At 39.7% G+C, this 19,960-nt stretch overlaps 1 long non-coding RNA gene across 3 annotated transcripts in view; it reads right to left on the bottom strand.

The window, feature by feature from the left end:
- The window catches only part of LOC148186320 (uncharacterized), a 174,257-nt gene that overhangs the window by 42,618 nt on the left and 111,679 nt on the right, over positions 1 to 19,960 (bottom strand). The window lies entirely within an intron of this gene.

Raw genomic sequence — 19,960 nt, forward strand, 5'->3', positions numbered from 1 at the left:
CATTATGAAACCAAAAGTGAAGTGACATTTAAGTGTCACTGCTGAAAGTTTCATTGTAAAATAGAAACGGACTACTGAAATGGGGTATTTTAAATGCAAATGTCTACAATTAAATAAAAATAAGCTTCAATAAATCTCTGCTATAATGAAATTAGTTGATTTTAGTCCCTAAATACTTCAGTTTATTTGTAAATTATATTTTTTACACACAGTACATCCATGTTAACCCTGAGTTTGAGCCAATGACAAGTGTGCTTAACAAAATCTGTTAAAAACTAAAAACTTAATGACGTGAAAACACGTAATAATGTACTCACAGTCACACTGCAATTAATTTGATTATTCATTCATAATCATGTTGACAGTTCAAACATTTCCAGTCTATTATTGTGCCAATTCATTGTACTTCACAATGCAAAGAAAAGTTTGATGCCCTTGTAGAAAATGTACAAACAAAAACAAAAGACTAATTAAGACACTGATTGGCATGTATTGTGCACAACATTATAGCAGCACTCCACAGCATACAGTGAATTAAATAATTGAGCTGCATAGTTCTTTTCTTTTTTTCAGTTATATAAACATATCATTATGTTAGCTTAAAAAATATTTGCTCATAGTGACTGAAGTAACATTATAAGATGTCCAAGAGTGTAATAGACTCCTTGTCAGCCTTCATAGGGCTTGTTTGATCTCCACTAGAGGTCTCTGTCGCTCACCCCCTCCTCTCTACAGTGGATCCCCATACAGACACATGTAAACACAGTCCTCTGCCTCAGTGAACACCACTGAGGATGATGCAGGAGAATAGTCACCATTAATTTGATTTTTAAAAAAGAGAAAAACACATGTTAAAAGCATCTATAGAGAGGAACTTGCATGGCACCGGATCAGCCCAGACCAAGAACAGCAAAACGTTGTCATTTAAAATATTTCTGAAGCTCTCTGTAACTTTGAGAAATCAAATTAACCCAGTGACCCAGAATCCAACAATTCCCGAATACCTCCAAACAAACATGGTTCAAAACGAGTCACAGATTTGGGCCTCACAGAAGAATGAACTACAAGCATCAGCAGAGGTGGGATGCCCGGCATGGCAGGGCATTCTTCACACATTGGCAGCATGAGCGATGTGGGTCACTTAGCGAGTGGCAAGGATTCAAAACAAAGAAAAGGCCCAAGCAATGGGGTCCACTGGATAAATTTGTCAATGTCTCGTGCCTTAAGGCACCCAGCCTCGCCTGACCCCGACCTCCATTCTCAAGATAAATACCTCTGTCACCATTCACCTTCAGTCCCTGGACACAAATTAAACTTGTCATCCATCATCCTTGTGCAGAGGTATAATTTCCCCCCTCCCAGTAATGAGTTTAAGACCTCTGAACAGGCCAGGGATGGGACCTCGCTGAACATGACAAAGCATTTTGGAATCCTGATTTTTTTTCCTTCTGGTTATTATTTGTATAAAATGACTTGATCTCACACTCCCCACCGGAAAGCTTGCCAACTGGATAAATGATTGACTGTGACATTCATTGCAACTGTGGGTCCATACAAAGTTCAAGCCGTGGAAGGTGTAAAGCTCCAGGTATTTGTTTCCCTCAAATGGCCACGGCTGACAACCTTGTATGATAATGTGCCCACTGTACATCAACTTAATTGACACTTAAATCTGTCAGTAGCCTTACAAATGCCGACCTTCTTTGGGGAACAAATCCTTTTTAATGTGCATTCTTTGTGAGTGATTGTGCATGCGTGTGTGGGGAGGGATGGTTTCCAGGAGGGAGGGAGCGAGATAGAGAGAGAAAACTGTCAAGATAAACAGTACAAACCTTATCAGCCTCTTTAGCACAAGTTATAACACAATATCAAGCAAAATATTTAAATATTCCTACAAATAAAGCAGCTGGCTATACACGCTAAGGAGGAAGAAAATCAAATTGCTTCCAAATCCCTTTTCACCTGTCTGATTAGGATATTTTTGCCATGTAATGTTATTAGCAGCCTGGTTAAAATGGAGCCGCTGTGCACTGGGGGTTGGCTTATTAATTGTTGTTTTCGTGTCACCGCTGCTGTGTGCACCCAGTGATTTAATCAGCTAAATTCACTGCCATGGGAGCCATGGCCCGAGCCAGGTTTAACGCTATAGGTGTAATAATAATATATTGGCAATGAACCTGTCATTCCAATTCATTTCTGTGAGTGATTTACATATATGTGCGCTGAATAACACTGATTAGCCAAATGGGATGAAGTTATTATCTGGCTCCTCCGTTGCATTAATGCTGCCGTTTCATTAACTCAATTTTCACTTAGTCCTGAACGTCTGCTCATCATGAAAGATTGCTTTGACTGGCTGACAGTTTAGGGCACAATAGTAACCCTATTATCCCCTGGACATTGATAAGATGTGTGTGTGCTCTCTGCTTCCTGCTCTAAGGGCAGTAATGACCTGGGGGCAGCAGTTTCTATCTCCCTCACAGGTACAATCTTGTTTACCTCAATTCCCCATAGACTCGCGCCTGTCTCTCCCCAGAGACCTGATCTGGCTTCTTTATCCTCACCTCAGTCACCTATGTGGTCCCTTTCTCTAATCACAAAGCATCTCGCCGCTCTAAAGCTCTGCGTTATCTGGAGGGGCAAGGCCTCTGGTACTCACCACAATTAACCTGGGGCCTTGTTACCAAAACACTCGGTACAGAGAGTCAGTCTCCATGGGTGAATAGTGCAAACGAGAGCTTAAGATTCAAGACTCGAGAACATTATTATTGTTATGCAAGCAAAACTGCAACTGTGCCAACCCCAGTAGTGCATACTAGATAGAAAAAATAAAACCTTCATGCAAATTTAAATTGAAATAATGAACATTATAATCTAAAATTTTAGGTACAAAACTACAAGCGATATTATAAAAAATATTTACAGTACTAAATATAAAAAATATATAAAAATATAGCTATTTCTATATAACTATTTTATATAAACAAGTTTTTAGTCTATTTGTGCGTTTACGACTTGATCCATGATTGCATCCATTAAGAAGTTGAAGGGATAATTTGGTATTTCTCAAGTGGGGCTGCATGACATACTTACGTATAGTCAGTGTATAACGTACAGTAGTTTGCGGTTGGCACGCTCCTCGTTTGCAAAAACACAGGGTTCGTACTGCACAGCTCAGCATTACCATACTGTGTAGAGAGGTTGATATCAAAACGTGTTTTAGCCACTTGAAAAAAAGGCCTACCTAAAAAATATGATATCCATCAAAGTGGATGCTGTATTGAGTGTTTTCAATGTGAAGTTTTGTGTCAGTAGGATCGCGTAACAGCCGCTAACAGCACTTTATGATCCAAACAGCTGACCGGCAACGAATGAAAAATGTAGTGCCAAAGGAAAAGACTGTGACGGTGAGGTAAAGCTGTGAAAATACTCCAAATACAGCATCCAATGTTTAGGTAGGGCTTTTTGGCTATAATGCATTTTGATATCAGCCCCTGGGGGGGTTCGTGCCTCGTCTGTTTACACAACTTGTGAGTGTGCCGACCACCAGCTACTGTATGTAATATACTGACTATACATAAGTATTTCATACAGCCCCACTTCAAAAATCCAGAATTATCTCTTTAACCGTGATGCATGCAGACAACACAAATGCACCTCACAAATGCGACGGTGACTGCTCAATAAAAAGCTTAAATCTGACTTTCTGCGTCCAAAACAGCAAGGTCAGATGAGACTTTGACATGATGTCATGAAACGCCGCCGCCGCTATTCTAAATCCTTTTCTCAAGGTGGAAGGATTGCAAATTGAGGCTCCTGCAGCCATCTCAGCTCACAGCCAATCCACCGAATGACAACAGACAGCTACAGTGATGCAGAGACAGGCGGACAGAGATGGATGGATCGATAGACGACTGCATATGCAGACGTGCCTATTGATAAACTCCTGCTGACAACGGGCGAACACTTTCGGCTCATCGGTGGAAATGTCAGTCATGCTGGCCATTAGTTTGCATGCATTTCAGGTCGGATGTCCTCAACCTGTGACCGTGGGGTACTAAGGCCAGCCTACAAGGCCCGTAACATGCCAAAACACTTTTTTATCACTTGTCAGAATCGATTCCACTCGGTGTCAGTCCGGGCTTCTCTACTACTGTATGTGACAAGGAATAAGGCAGCCTTGATTTCTGACAGTGATGAACAGATAATGTACTGCAACTGAAATTGGGTCTCATGTTGCCAACTCTTCCATGAATTCAGGTACTTCAAAATAGGGCAATAACTACCGATTATTTTAATAATTGATGAACGTATTGATTTTTTTATTTTTCAATTCACTACTTAAAAAATGCTGAAAAATGTCCATTAAAACATTGCCTTTAAGTTATTGGTTTTGTCAGACCAATAGTAAAATATATTACATATTCTTTTTACAATTATTTAAGAGAAAAAAAAACTATTTTCTTTGTCTTTTTGATGAATTATTAGTTTGTAAAATGTCAGAAAAGAGTTCTCTGAGACCAAGGGGGATGTCTTGAAATAGCTTGTTTTGTCCAAAACATGGTCAAAAGTCCAATTAAAGTCATTATAAAATAATATAAGTAAGAGTAAAGCAGCATTTAATTTATATTTGAGAAGCTGCAATTCGTAAATGATTGTTAAATTTGTTTCATAAATGATGTAAAGCGGCTCTAATCAATGGTTTTATAGTAATAATGGTTCCTCAGACTGTGTAAAATAAGGGACACAGCCATTGCTGTCACCCATTGCTTTTAGGACTCCTGTTTTGAAGCTTCAAGTTAAGCATTTTGGTCAATGCCATCTTAGAGTTTTGTCAAAAGTGACCATATTTGAACGAGAGGGTGGAACTGTGGAGGAACAAAGTGTGGATTTCACTAAGTTGTGTTTTTGTGGACATGAACGACTCGTTTATGATCAGGTTTTTGGAGTATCCTGTTAATGTTTGAGCAAGTAAACACCACCACACCACAAACCTGATAATGCTAGCTGTAGTACTCTGAAAGAAACTGTGATGTATACAAGGAAAATGAATAACTCAGTTTCTCTGTGCTCATGTAAACTCTTATCCCAAAACTGCTCATAACAGGGCTGAGCCTCATGAACAGCTTAATTATGTACATGTAACCATAACTGTAGTGACGCCATTTAAACGCTGCCATTTAAAGTGGCCACGCCCTTAACTATGCATAGCTTCTGGCTTTAATGTACACAGGTGAGCTATATAAAAATCCAACCTTATTTAGTTGTCACGTATGATTAAATTGGCTACAGAGACAAAAATCACTTTTGTACCAGGCTGTAAATATGTTTTCTGGTATAAAGTTGGTCATTTTATAATGGGGGTCTATGGGAACTGGCTCTTTTGGAGCCAGGCTCAAATGGCCATTAGAGGAACTGCAGTTTTTTGGTACTTTTGAGTCGGCTTCATTTTTCATGCCCGGATGGTGGCGCTTGAATGAATGTAATGATATAAATGTGTGTATTTGCTGTGAGCCAAAGCGTCTCTCAGCTTCCTGTTTTGGTTCACCAGCTCACAACTTTGCAGGTTTGCCATAACAATTTAAAAGGTGATGATATGTCAGTGTTGTGTTCACAGTTTGTTTTTGCTGCCCCCAAGTGGACAAAAAATGTGCAGATTTAAACAATTATTGAACTATCAAAATTGGACCATTTTGAATTGCAACATCTCTTTTACACTGGCCACAAAGATTGCACTTTAAGCTTTCATTTTCTGCGTATGATAAAAAAGCAGTCATGTCTTTTTATGCCTCAAGTAATGCTGGATGCATTTCCACTCGAGGCTGTGTTGTACTTGACAAATCAGTGTAAACTCGAGGCCGTGCTCCAACCGCTGACAGGTAATGGCTCGTCACTGTAAGAGCTCCCAACTAGCTCCTCAGTGGAGAAGTCATGTTTGTATTCTAACAAGGCCATTCTGGGTTGGGAATGGCAGTCAAATCTAAATTCTGCTCAGGGAGCAGAGAGAAAAATGCCTGATGAATTTGTCAATACTGCAGGAGTGATGGGCCTCATATGTGTGTAATGGACTGGATGCTTCTCAGTACAGATTGCCTGTCGAGATAGGAAACTATAATGAATGGCACGGAGGAGCATGGTCGTAAATATAAGGCTTTTTACCTTCATTTTAAAGACATGACATTCTTGGCTAAAGTCCCAATACTTGTTTTTTTACCACATAAATTTGGACCCATAATTCAAGATTAGTGCTCTAATGTTGCTAATTAATCATGATTTGTGTGTTTGACTACATACCATAATTACTAATCTAGGCTCGTTTCACATAAATTAAGAATTGTAAACACATCTTCAAAAACCCTATAAACACGACATGGAATATGGAAATGTATGTTATATAAAACATTTATTCTGTTCTTATGTTTTTTTGCTCTGAAAACCAGTTTCAGAGCAATAATGGCTCCAGTGTGTCTCAAACAGACTGTATGAAATAATGGATGGAGCCTTCGTGACGTTAGCCATTGGTTTGTGGACTCCTATTGTGCAGCCTCAAGTTTGGCAATTTCATCCGTGGCCATCTTGTTTTTTCAGACCCAGAAGTGACCATATTTGGATGAGAGGGTGGGGATAACCTTAACGCTGACTGCTAACTTAGCACGATGCATTTACAGCGATGGTTCGCTGTTATAACACAAATACTAATTTTTACTAACAAAAAACAGGTTGCAAACTATCAAAACAAAATTTTCTTTATGGTTCCCTAAAGGGTATTTTAGTACAACCTAACGCTGGACAAGACTTTTTTAGATGACGAAAACTTTACAATTAGCATTTATAAACTGAAAATATATTAAATTGGCAACAGCTCAGGTGCACCCGTACTTTGTGAAAATTGGGTCAGGCCATGGTTACGTTACATCACCAACAGTGTGGACTTGTCAAAGGACAGTACCCATCTTTCACTCCAAGCAGCCATGCCCTTTATTATGCCTAGCTTAAAGCCTCAATAAAATACAAACAATTATATAAATATTAACTATGAGTTCTATGGGGATTGACTCACTGACAGCCTCAAGTGGCCATTTGATGGCCTGATTTTAATTGAAAATATAGCTTGTTTTACTGCTGTTATTGCAACATTAATAATGTAAACAAAATTGAATAGCATCAGAAAACATTAACTTTGTTTTAGTTGCTGTCCATCAGAAACCATCTGTATTTTGGTCTTGAGGTTACCCTTTTGATCACATTTGAATCACATACTGCATCTTTGAAGACATTATTTTATATTTATGCCAATGCAATTTTGTTTCCCAAGACTGTTAGAATGGAGAGCTGTCTTAAAATGTATTAAAATATATCATTAAACTCTAATATCCTATAATTTATATGAAGAGTGGAATAGCTAGTTTCAGTATTCAGTACTGAATTCCTACATGGTCATAGTCTTTTTTTTGCAGGAGGGTTTAACACAGAGGCAGCCCTGTGAAAAAAGGCTTTGAGTAAAACCTTGGATGAATAATAGACTGCTTCCCAAGCAGCAGCACTCTTGGTGGTAGGAGGTTAATATTCTCACATGTCATTAGGTCTGCTGGCTCGACTGATGGCTCATTGAATCAGGCAGCAAATGATTTCCTCATGCTGCAGAGGACAGAGCACTTCAAAGGGAAGGGGCTGAGGTCAGGACAGCACTCCGCTTTGATTAATGACCGGGGCTCAGCAGAGGTTGCCTGTAGGTAAGAATGTGACGGTGAATTGGATGTGAAGGGGACCGACTTTTAAGCTAGATTTGACCCACCTCCAGAAAAACTTGCAGATAGCATCACACGGGTCGGGTTGATGGGTTGTGACTGAAAAGCTTGCTGACCCTCTGGCTTACACAATCACAAAAATGAAACTTGCTGGCTGACAGGTTTACCTGCCATCATAGTAGTATTTAATCTTTCTATATTTGAATAACATATACAAAAATAGCTGCTATCGCATTTTAATGTAATACATTTTTTAGTTCTTGGCTGAAAAATTATGCATTGTTCCCACACAAGTAGAATAATACTAAATGTATTGCATAAAAGTGAAAGTTGATCCTTTAAAAAGAACTGAAAATTCATCCGTTCCATTGTTTAACTGGCTTGAGTGTGGGGATTAAACACACCACCACCTGGGTTGTCACTCTCCTGGGCCCCATTATCACCCTCCTTATTAGTTTTTGACTCAGCAGAACAAAACGTGACCGCCTCAATCTTTGATCTCTCACGCGCTGACACAAATCCTTTCAAGCCTCCCGACGTTCCTCTGCTAAGGTAATTAGCACTAATTAAAAGGTTTCCAGCTGCCTTGTGTGCATTTTTTTTGTTCCCCCACAACACATTGTCCTCACAGGTGCAGTTCCTATGTTTGCTGCGAGCACGTCACTCACATTCCTCATTCACTCGTTCACAGAGCATGATCAAGGAGATTAGGACTATTGTTTAGGGATGATAAAGGAGTGAAATGCCCAACTTGTTGCCAACAGGAAACCAGGAGTTTGATGCATCTGGAAAAAAGGTTGGCTTTTTCTATGACTCGGCCACAAGCAAAGGTTACGCAGGACAAAAAGGTGATGAGAACTTAACTTCTTAATGATATAATAGACCGAATTTTCCGTCATTAGTGGAGAACAGGGTTGGTTGTGTCATTCATGTCTTGATCCCTAGAGGGTGCTGTTAAAAATGTAATGACATTTTAAGAATTAGGGTCACAGGTCACCCACAGGGTCATTTCAGGAGTTAAATGTTTGACATTGAGGTGAGAGGACTATGTTTTCATATCAGAATGTAAAAATTAAGCTCTTCTTTGTTTTGTTTTGTTTTTTTCAAGGCTGGTACAAAATGCACTTATATAAATCAATTGTTGTCACTAAAAAGTACAAAGGCAGAGGTTTAGTTTAGATAGATTGTTTTCTTGGCAAGACTAAAACCTGGTTGTTAGCTTAGTTGCTGACAAAAAAAGTCCAGTTGTTGATGCTTGTCACATTGTTTTTGGGGTTGGGTATGAAACAGCTATTGCTAAACAAGGATAAAAAAAAAAAAACATTTATAGGGAATATTTTTTGCTGTTTATGTTATCTGGATACAGGATTTGTGTTAAATTGTTGCATCTCAATGAAAAAAAATCAATAAAATGACTAAAATTGTAAAATTGCTGAGAATATTATTGACTGGTTAGGCATGTCTGTCCATAAGTTAATTTTACTACTCTTCAGTTAACTGCTCTGCGCACTTAAGATTACCATTAAGTAATGCCGTCTTGCCCAACAGCATTGCTGTGGAAATATTGTGCTCACCCTCCGGTCTCCTCCCCGGGTTGCCCCGTTTAGTAATCAGCTCAATTATGATCCAGTACCCCCCTTTAACATTGTTAAGCTCTGTTAACAATGTAGTGTCAGAAATGCTCATTGTGCTAATATAAGATGCATTGCTAAAGAGTTTTGCAGCTGTACATGAGATGCTTACTCAACGGGCTGACCTGTTGAGAGACCAGAGAGTGACCAACACATCTCCAGAGCGCATTCACAGGTATGGCATTACCAGCAGTAATGACAAATTAGCGGTGCTAGTAGCTAGCTTCCATCTAACCCAGGTGGTGTGCAGTGCACAGGGGCCAAGGTTAGCTTACAAGCGAAAGTCGGAGGGCCGGGCACTGGGCACTTTTGTTTCCACATGTTTAGTTGGATGGCTAGCTGTCTGTCAGTGAAGCCAATGAAAATTAATATCAAAGCAAGACATTTACAACACAAAACAATAGAATTTGACCACCTCTGAATATATAGCACTTTGAAATGTAGCGTTTAGGTTCACTGAATCAATGGAGCGGCAGATGAAAAGGCAAGGCCTTGTGGCCTATTTCACGTCTTTTTGCAGTTTTTTTTCCCCTTAAAAACTAAGAAATGAGTTATCATTTGACGGGTGTTGGGCTATCCAAAGCAAAATAACCAAAACTGACATCCCTGCAGCAACCCCATAGTGTGTGACTACCAACACTATGATGGGGATGATTTTTTGTTACAAGTGCACAATAAGTATTTTACAGTCCTTAATTTTTAAGAAAAAAAACCTTTTTAGTTCTGAGGTTTCAAAGGGGAGCAAAAACTGTGACAAAAAACCTCGTTCTGCCCTTCCTATTTTATAAGAAATGATAGATTTTCTAGTTTAAATTATAAATGTTTTTATTTCTTCAGAACCTGAGAGTATGAGATGTTGTGTAATTTTCAAGCCCGTTTATATCTTTCACTTGACTTTCTTTCAGTGGTAACTGTAGCACTGATTATGGCTTTATGGGTTTATATGAAAACAGATTAAACTTCCTGAGATGCTTCCTGCTGCCTTACCTCTCCCTTTCTTAAAAAGAACCAGCAAGCCACATGACGGCCAATCTTGTAAATTTGCTTGCAAGTCAAGGAGCCCATAAACATCATTAACCATCATTTCCCAGCCCACTTCAGTTACATGTGAAGCGTTCTTTATTGTGTAATGAGCCAAGAATCTGAAAAGATTGCCACTTCAAAGCCTCTCTTGAAAGCTGTCGCCCATGCAGCCTGCTGACATGTCAAGCTGGGATTAAACGTCCCCCCATAATCATTTCTTTGTTTTCAAATGAGCCCATTGTTTATCTGCACCTTGGGTGACAGCCATCAAGGGCGCACAGCGCTGCAGAGGCTCGAGAAGTGGCGATACAGATACTTCATGTGCTTGTAGGAGATTTACTTCAGCCCATGTTCAAAGTTTTTTTTTCTCCTTTTTAGTTTAGAGATGTTCGCAGCACTTGGAAATTCTGATTTAGATTTGTATGGCTGCCAGGGATTTCTTGCCAAAGAAAAGGCAATTTAGAAGATTTAAGAGAGGGAAATTTTGATATGCATATAATTTTGGACTAGATGTGGCACTTTGTTGTACTTCTGAACAACCCCCTCAATTTATCCCTCTGATACTTGGGCTCAGAAAGAAAGAGAGGAGAAAAACTCCTTGTATAAAGCACACAAAAGTCAAACCTTTTTTCTTTCTTTTCTTATACGAACCATTTTAAGCTTGATTTAGAGCACACAAGTGAGTGACTGACTCATTCAAGTCTTGCCTCAATTGTTATGCAGGGAGATGCTCCTTCCATCTTGTCTTAGAAAAACAGGCCTTTGTCCAAGACCAGCAGTGTGTCATCAGCTCGGGGCCTCCAGCGAGGCAGGGACATTGAGCCCGGGCAGCAGGGGGACACTTCTCAGGGCCTTTAAGAACTACAGTAAATCTTCAAACAATTTATCCAAACAAAGGCCGCTGTGTAAGGAGGGAGAAGAGACACAGGAAACAGATGAATAAGCAACATCAATTACCAGGCCCTGACCTTGAGAGCCCTGGACCAAGGCGCACATTTCACACCAAATGACTGCAGATTGGAGCTGACAAGACCGGAGCGGAGAGGCGAGCCCTTACAAGGTTACCCACCATGCATTTCATGGGGGCCAGGGCAAAGTAGGGAAGAGACGGAAGAGGATACAGAGGGGAGGTGGAGGTGAGAGGTAAAGGAGCTATGAATGAAAAATCCTCATAATAGATGTTGGTTTATTTTAAATTGAGACAAAATGGCTCAATTTGAGTACTTAAGTCTGACAAAATGGCCACTAGTGAGATACCAAAGCAACATGAGAGTGGACAGCCAAGAAGTCTCTTGATAAGTACTGTAGGAGCTGAAGAAGATAAATGTCCAAAAGGCTGAATTGTTTTGCAGAAACACCCTTGGCTCCAATCAAACTTGGAGGGGTAAGTCTCTTTAAGAAGAACAGCCATCCTTATTTTTTTATATCATACAGATTGTAAATACAAATAGCCAAGAGAAAAATGCATTTGCTGAAACTTCCTTAGGGTATCTGTGCTGTACCTGACTGAAATAGTACCCTCCAAGTCACAAGAAACTTCTCCTTTTGTACCCAGATCTAGAAAAAAAAGATCCATGACACATAATCATCACACTTTTGAAGAATGGCCACCAGTGCTACCTAAATTGAAATAACATGCTGAACCAAACCACTAAAATGGAAATGACCTCTTGACCTTACAACAGCCACAGAAACTGTACTAATCAATTACTCAAAACGTGATGACACCAGTCGTTCTGCACAAAACACTTGATTCATGCTTTTTGCATGCCAAACACAGCACACAACATTAATTCAATCTAAGTCGCCTCCAATTACCCAGCGCAGCAAGAGGTGCTAAACCCAGTCTGACTACTGCTGACAGTAAAAAACAACTGACAGACAGTGTAGTGACAGAATAACTCTGGACTATACATTTGAGTTTTGATTTTATTTAACTTGTCCATTTATTGGTTTATTTAACAGGGACAGTGTACAATAAATATATTGTACAAGATACAGCACAATGCTAATTTTCATCTCATATCCCTGGACATGGATATACTGCACATATAATAATATGAAAATGATAAACTGTAATGATCTGTAATAATTACATCTGTGGGACATATAGCAGTGTATGAACATTATGAGAGAAAAGCCTTAACAGACCTTAATCACAACATGACTGTCTCTTAACAATAAAAAAAATAGTTTTAAACTAAGAAAAACTAAAACACTAACATTTCTGGAGAAATCTTCTGAAAAAGAAAGTTATTTAGCAAGAAAAAAATCCAAAAAAACAGCCGCTGATTCCACTTTCTTAAATGGAGAAGCAGAGACTTGAGCTACAAATTTGATGAATTTAGACTTCAAAAATGACTTCCAAATCAACTTATAGCTCATTATGACTTTTTTAAAAAAAACAAAACTCTCTCTATTTGGGGAGTGTGACTTCACTTGGGACTTTCGTTTGGCCTGTCTTGACTTGAGACTTGACTTAGGACTTGCAAAATAATGACTTTTTCCCCACCACTGCTTTAATGGGTGCAATTACTTCTATTCATATTAATGCCATTGTAATTTGAATAAACAAAACACAAAATCAATTTAAAGATATCGCATTTCCAACATTTTCTAGACTAATTCAACAACAACAAAAAAAAAAATCGGACAGATAAATCGATAATGTAAATAATCGTAGCCTGCAGCCAGCAGCCTATGAGCATTTTAATTAAATAATAACATGATTAATGAATAGATTAACTCTGTGTCTTGTGGTATGCATAGCTGACCACTCTCTTTATTGATTGTTTTTGAGCCATAGTGGTAAGGCTCAATGAACATGTGAACTGTTAATAAAGCTATTAACAAAGTCTGTGCTCTCCAAGAGCACTAACTGAAGCCCTGACTGTATTAGTGCACCCTTTAATTACAACCACCTTAACTCAGAGACTTGAATCTGACTTTTGTATGCTTTGCGTGCCCTCGCTTAACAATTTGTGTGTTGGAAAAATGAACTGACAATCTGCCTGTTTCCGCATTTATTGTCACAACATTAACAGAGTCCTTGGACTTTCTGCTGCTTGAGGGGACCAAATTGTAAGGCATTACTCACAATAATGCATATGCTATAATCACAGAGAACTTACTTAAAATTCAATCCACTTTGGCATCATTATCATGTATCAACATAATGAATGACTCCTTCAGAGTATGGTAATTATAATTTGATAAATCATCAGCAGAAAATTAACTAGATGTCAAAACATTCATTGGGAAGGGTGATGAATCGAGGATGATTGTGGTGATGAATTGTGTTAATCTGCGCGGTATGTATCCAGTGAAATGGCTAAACAGCCCAAGATGGATGGGGCACAGAAGCTGCAAGGTCAGACCACAAAGCTGCAGGACGGCGGCAAATAAAGAAAAAGCGGAGCCTATGTGCATGCTTTACTTTGGTCATTTCTTTTCCTCTGTTTCCTTAATAAATGCTCATCTATTGAGGGTACTGCTGAAAAAAATATTTGATTAATTAAGAGGTTGATTGACAGAAAATTAAACTACCACAATTTTTAAAATTGATTAATTGTTTTAAAGGTTTACCAAGAAGGATTTTCTTAAAAAACAATTTATAGACTAATACAAAAGTAATTCCTCAGTCATTATGACCCACTAGAAGTTTGTGGTTTATCTGCAGAGACCCTGCCTTTAGTCTGTATTTTCTTGTTGCTGTGTTCAATATGTTTACGGCACAATGAGCACTTGACGTCGGGACTTCGTGGCCCAAAATTCTGAAGCCCTGTTAATCCGAAAAAATGTCCCACTGGACACTCAAATCTGTGACAGCCTGTTAGATCCAAAACAAACGCCCATTTCTCCTTTAATACTCCTTCCCTGCAGTTAAAAAACACAACTGCCAAAAAACAATGTTTGCATTGTAGCCTACATTTCTGTAAACCCCAGAAATGTTACATTTGCATAGTTATTTGTAGCAGATACACGAAAACTTAATGTGTGGCTTTATAAGTTTAGGCACAAAAAGCACTTGGTTATGATCATCAAAGATCATTTTTTTGGCTTAAACACCCACGTTTGGTGGCAAAAAAGTTGCTGGGATAGCGGGGATTGGTCGGTGAAAAACACAGGTTTAGTGGTTCCAGGACACTGGGAAATGCTGCAAATGCTTCAGAATTCAGAATTCAGAATTGGGGTTGGCTTTCACTTTGAAATTGTTTACAAACAGTGGCCGATAACTCCTGCATAGTATACCTTTAAACATTGTATCAAGAAATTATATTATGGCTGTACATGGACACCGCATGTGTCGTACACTTGTTTTTGCTGCACTAATACCTCTAGATATTTAAAAAAAAAAACAAGTCCTGCACCCTCCCTTCCACCCACCCATAATCGTGATTCCCTCTTGGATGTTTCCTGTGTGAAAGATGTGTCTGCTAAGTGAGAGAGGTCAAACATGAGTCCAGATATTTATTACATGTGCTGAAACCAGATGGAGGCAGCACATTCATCACAGCACCGTGTCACTGAGGTAACACCCGTTCCCCATAAAAAGCAGCTCCCTCTCCCTAGCATGGTCACCAGCCTCGACTGGTGTTTACAGCGACCAACCCCGGTTGGGTCCGGCAGCCGGTCGCCTTAATCATCCCCACCCCGCTCTGCCGACCGTGGTTATTTTTGAAACTTTTTTGCTCTTATCAATACTCTTTGCTGTGTAGCTGGGGGTAGATATTAAAGCTGCAGCAGGGCAAAGAAGGGCGTTTCTGACACTTGCTCCCTCATTTATCAGTCCCCTTCATAGGCCCCGTCAGTGACAATGAAAAGATTTCACAATACCGCTAGGCAGAAACTCATTCCACCAGTCATCCATCATGCTCAGCCCAGCGGCCGTTCCACTGACCTAATCGGTAATGCCTGGCTGCGTGCTGGAGACTTCTTGAAGCCCCCCTTCATTAGGCCTAGTTAGAATGAGGCAAGTCATAGGGCTAAACCCTGTTACTGGGTGGGACCTGCATGTCTTGCAAACCCTTCCCATTTGGATAATATCAAGCAAATCACTGTTTTAAAAAGCCTGATGTCCGTGGACCCAAAGCCCAGGAGAGAATAATTTCCATCCATGCATCAAGACACTCTTGGATAAGAATTTCATATTTGGTATGGTAAAAAGATTTATCCTTTCATGTATCCTTGGATAAAAAAAAAGAGTACAACAAACGGGCGGAAAGTACACACCATTAACTATCCAATACACAAACGGCACATAAAACCACACCAACTGAAACAACAGCAGTAAATATTTCACAGCGCTCCCAACAGAGATAATTTGTGCTTCATTTCAAAGTTATATTTTTGCTGGGAGGGGGGTAAATCTGCCTAAATCAGCCTCTCGCTGGCTCAGAGGACTTCTTCGGCAGTTTCCCCTCTCCCACTGAGGGGCGGTAGGTAGAGGTTCAGCCAGGTCGTGGAGCTGCTGAGAGTTTGGATCCCGCTCCGTGGCTCTGCCAGCCCTGAGTTCAGGCAGCGCTCTGGTGAGCGTTAGTTAACACACAGGAAGACAGCGGGGGGGTCCGGGAGTGCTCTCTGACCCAACACTGGCTATTATAGAGAGATTATTCCCTAACCCCCACAGCTGAGTTTTCTGGCACATTTCCCTTATCTGCACCACTCCTTTTGCTGCTCCATCTATTACTGCTGTCTAATGTGACCTGTCTCTTTTGTAAGTCACTCATGGAAAACTGTGTGATCCTCTTGCCAACATTTGGGTCAAATTAAGTTCCAACAAAGATCTTTATTGTCTTATTTTTAGGGAGTGTAAAACACACAACACTTATCCTCCCAATGTGGCGCCAATACCATTAGAAAGGGAAATCAAGAAGCACTTGGGGCAACAGTACAACCTCACAAAAATACTCGACTTTCTTATTAAAACTAATTGGGCTGAATGTTTTTTTGAGATACCCAAATTAGCCTTAAGACAGAACATTAAGAGACCAAGCCTGAACTCTCAGACCAGCTGCAAACCGGGACTGTGAGGATTTTGGAAATCCTGTCAATATGAAACCAAGAACAGCCGAAAAAGAAAACAGTGTATCCACTGACTGCTGCACTTTGGAGGTTACAGTTGGCACAAGTAGAGGATCGACCAAAAAATAATGAGAGAAAAATAACCTTTAACTTAACTGGAAGGGGGGGGGGGACTGAAACTCCTGGTGAGTCGGAAATGGTGCTGCATTGTACTCTGATGTGTTTTCCCTTGTTTGTAGCCAAAGGCAGAGCTGTTGTTTGTGGATGTTTTTTTACTTTCACGCTGAATTTATGAATAACACTGATTTACCTTGCTGTGATTCTGCCATAAACCATAAATACTGGACCAGTTGTGCTACACCCACTTCATTTTCTGTATTCATCTATTTATTTATCCTTTCACATGTGTTGTTCTGAGACTGTCACACTCCAAAACCTGGAATCCATCTAGACACAATTCAAAATTACAAAACTCAGTGACGAAAGACAAACACAATGAACAATGACAAAAGGTACTCAGGTGCTTTGCTATCGACAGAAGACTGATATACTATTTTATGCATAACCAAGATTCTTTTATCTAAACCTAAGCAGGTAGTTTTGTTGCAACTGTGACCATTTCACAACATAACCACACTGTGAGCTTTCATAGTTATATCAAGCTATTCTGTTTGTGAGTTAATGTAGGAAACGCTCCTGTTGGGATGTAAGAGCTGTGGTTCTTAACCTTTTTCGCATCAAGGACCCCAAAATTGGTACTTATTAGGTCACGGACTGCCATTTGATAAGATTTTGCTTCAGGGACCTCCAACTGAAAAGATTTTGGTTGTTTGATATAATTCAGATCAAACTTCTATAGGAGTAGTCAAATACAGTCAGGGTTCCCACACATTATCATGAACTAAATTTCAAAACATTTCTATGACTTTTCAAGGTCCCATAATATTTTTTTCCCCTTGCCCCACTTGCCCAGCGTTTTTCAAACTTTTCAGTCTCAAACTCCTTTCACAGAAAGAGGTAGAAACATATTGGAGCTCCGTTATGTAGTCAGCTACAGAAAATAAATGTAACATTATGTTACATCACATGGAGGATTACCATAACAATTTCATGAAACAACAGAATCAAATGACTTTTCCAAAACTTTCCATAATTTTTAGTAATTTGTTGACCTTTCCAGGCTTAGAAAATGTGACTTTTCCAGGTTTTCCATGACTGAGGGAACACTGTACAGTTTAGAGAAAGTAGAGAAAGTAAAACCTTTGATCACAATAGTCACTGATATGACTCGTGTACACACTGGACTTTATTCCATTGTGAATTGAATGGTGAAAATAAACTATTCCCCATTTTTCTGGGGACCCCCTCAAGGTCTCCTAATCGCTGGTTGAGAACCACTACTATATTAAAGGGAAGGAATATATGATCTATTTGGTCATATGAGTTGAAGTGGGTGGTTTGCAACCCATGCAGGTTGGAAAAAAATGATTTATGTTCAATATTCAAACAAAGACACTTGTAGCACATTTTTCATCTGCATATGTCCTTATTTCACCACTAAAGCAAAAAGCTCAAAGCACTGTTGGGACATCTGTATAAATAATGACATCATATACTAAATCTGCTTAACGTGTTAACATGATAACCAACATTTCAGCTGTGCAATGAATAAATGTGTCATGTAGATCTTTTTCTAGATACTTAGGTTGACTTGTTGGTTGTTTTAGCCTGATTGCGTAAAAAGGCGTCTTTATAAACAAAATCAATACTGAAATGATGTGGAGAAAATGTGTTCTGAAGTGTGAGCAACAAATATTCCCTAAACCCTGTGTGGCTGGTAATGCTCATATCCTATTATTCTGCTAACTATCAGCAATTATCTCCCTGTCAAAGCTCCAGGTGACAAATTCTCCCCATATCCCGCCTGGCAGTATCATCAACCGGACATGAGCTTCATGTGATGGAAACTAAATCACTGGCTCTGCTCACAGCCCTGACAGACAAATGGGGTGCCTTGGAAAAGCTAGGCCCATCACTCTGGGCTGGGGGAGAAAAAAAGTCTCTCCCTCCCCGCTGACCTTTTTTTTATTCGCTGAGAGAGGAGATTAAATACCACAGATTCTGTATGTATGGTCTGTTTCCAAAATATGAGAATTATTAATGGCTTTTGCGGAGGGCCCGTTTAATCTTCTGCCAAGTTGCAGTCATCGTTTTTACCTTGGGCTGCTTTTTTTCTTACAGATGGTCCCAGAAAAACAGGAACTGTGCTTTATCCTTACAGCAAAGGCAAAGGAAGTGTGTGGGCAGCGTCTGGGCGGTAATAATATGACAGAATAATCATCCCTCTTGAGGCGACGTATAACATTATGATGCTAACAGTATTGAGAAAATTTACAACTCCGTGTGAATGGATGTGAACATTCTATGAACCTGGTAAAGACGGCAAACACGCCTCAACAAATGAGCTGCTGTGGACGCTTAATTGTTTCACACCTCCACTGAGGTTTTTTTCTCTTTGCCGCATGGCCGTTTTCACCAGCTGAGGATTAATATCTCTTGTTGTTATTAGCAGTGTGCTAGTTTGGACCAGAGACGTGAGAAAGCGCACCTCCCCTGAAGTGTGCATACCTTCAGCCACATGCCACTTTTCACACAGAGGCCACAAATCAAGTCCCAAAGCCAGAACGACGACTCAATCACAGGAGCATGACACAGCTAGTAAATTATTCTCTTGTCTCTTTGACCTCGTGGCCCATTGAACCTTGGCTGAACAAGAGACCTGCTTGGTTCATTTAAAAAGGTACACAAAAAGTGCATTTGCAGCTGCATTACTGTATTTGCATCTCACTGAAATGAGCTCTCTTGGCTGTGTCAGCAACTCCTTTTAGTGCTTTACAGTTTACTCCTCTTTGGTTCTACTTTAGCAGCAAATAACCGAGGACATTAGCGTTATGCAACTTGCTAAGCCTAAATGAAAAGACAGCTAAGTCTAATGATGCAACTATTAATTGCCTCAACTACGAAACAAGTCATGGGCTTCATTACAGATAATGACTTTACAATATAGTCAGAGGGGTCACCTTGGGTTTAATATGAACAACACAACATGGTGGCTTTTGCCAGGAATTTCAGAAATTCTGATATGACGACAATGCCGGTGGGAGGATGTGTCACTCCTTGAGGCGGAGGCTTACTCACATGCTTGTGACTCACTGTGTGTTTGTGTGTATGTACACAGCTAATCAACCCACTGACTGATTTCAACTGCCTTCAAAATTGTTAAGTGGCGACACAAAAACTTTTTATAGGTGTGGCCAAATGGAGGACACTGAAAATCTTGTGTCAGACAAAAACCAAAAGCCATTACCGAATTTCATAAATTCTATTAGGCTGTTGTAATATAAAGACTAGTTGAAACTATGTAAATAGGAGAGTTAAAGCACAGGTAAGCAGTTTCATTTTGGAGTCATACGCTCAAAATAAAAATACTGTAATTCAAGTAATCTGAAAATAACACCACTTTTGCTCAGATTT

The sequence above is a fragment of the Plectropomus leopardus genome, chromosome 19 (assembly GCF_026936395.1).
Source record: "Plectropomus leopardus strain MGB_pleo_1.0 chromosome 19, ASM2693639v1, whole genome shotgun sequence".
Lineage (NCBI taxonomy): Eukaryota > Metazoa > Chordata > Actinopteri > Perciformes > Serranidae > Plectropomus > Plectropomus leopardus.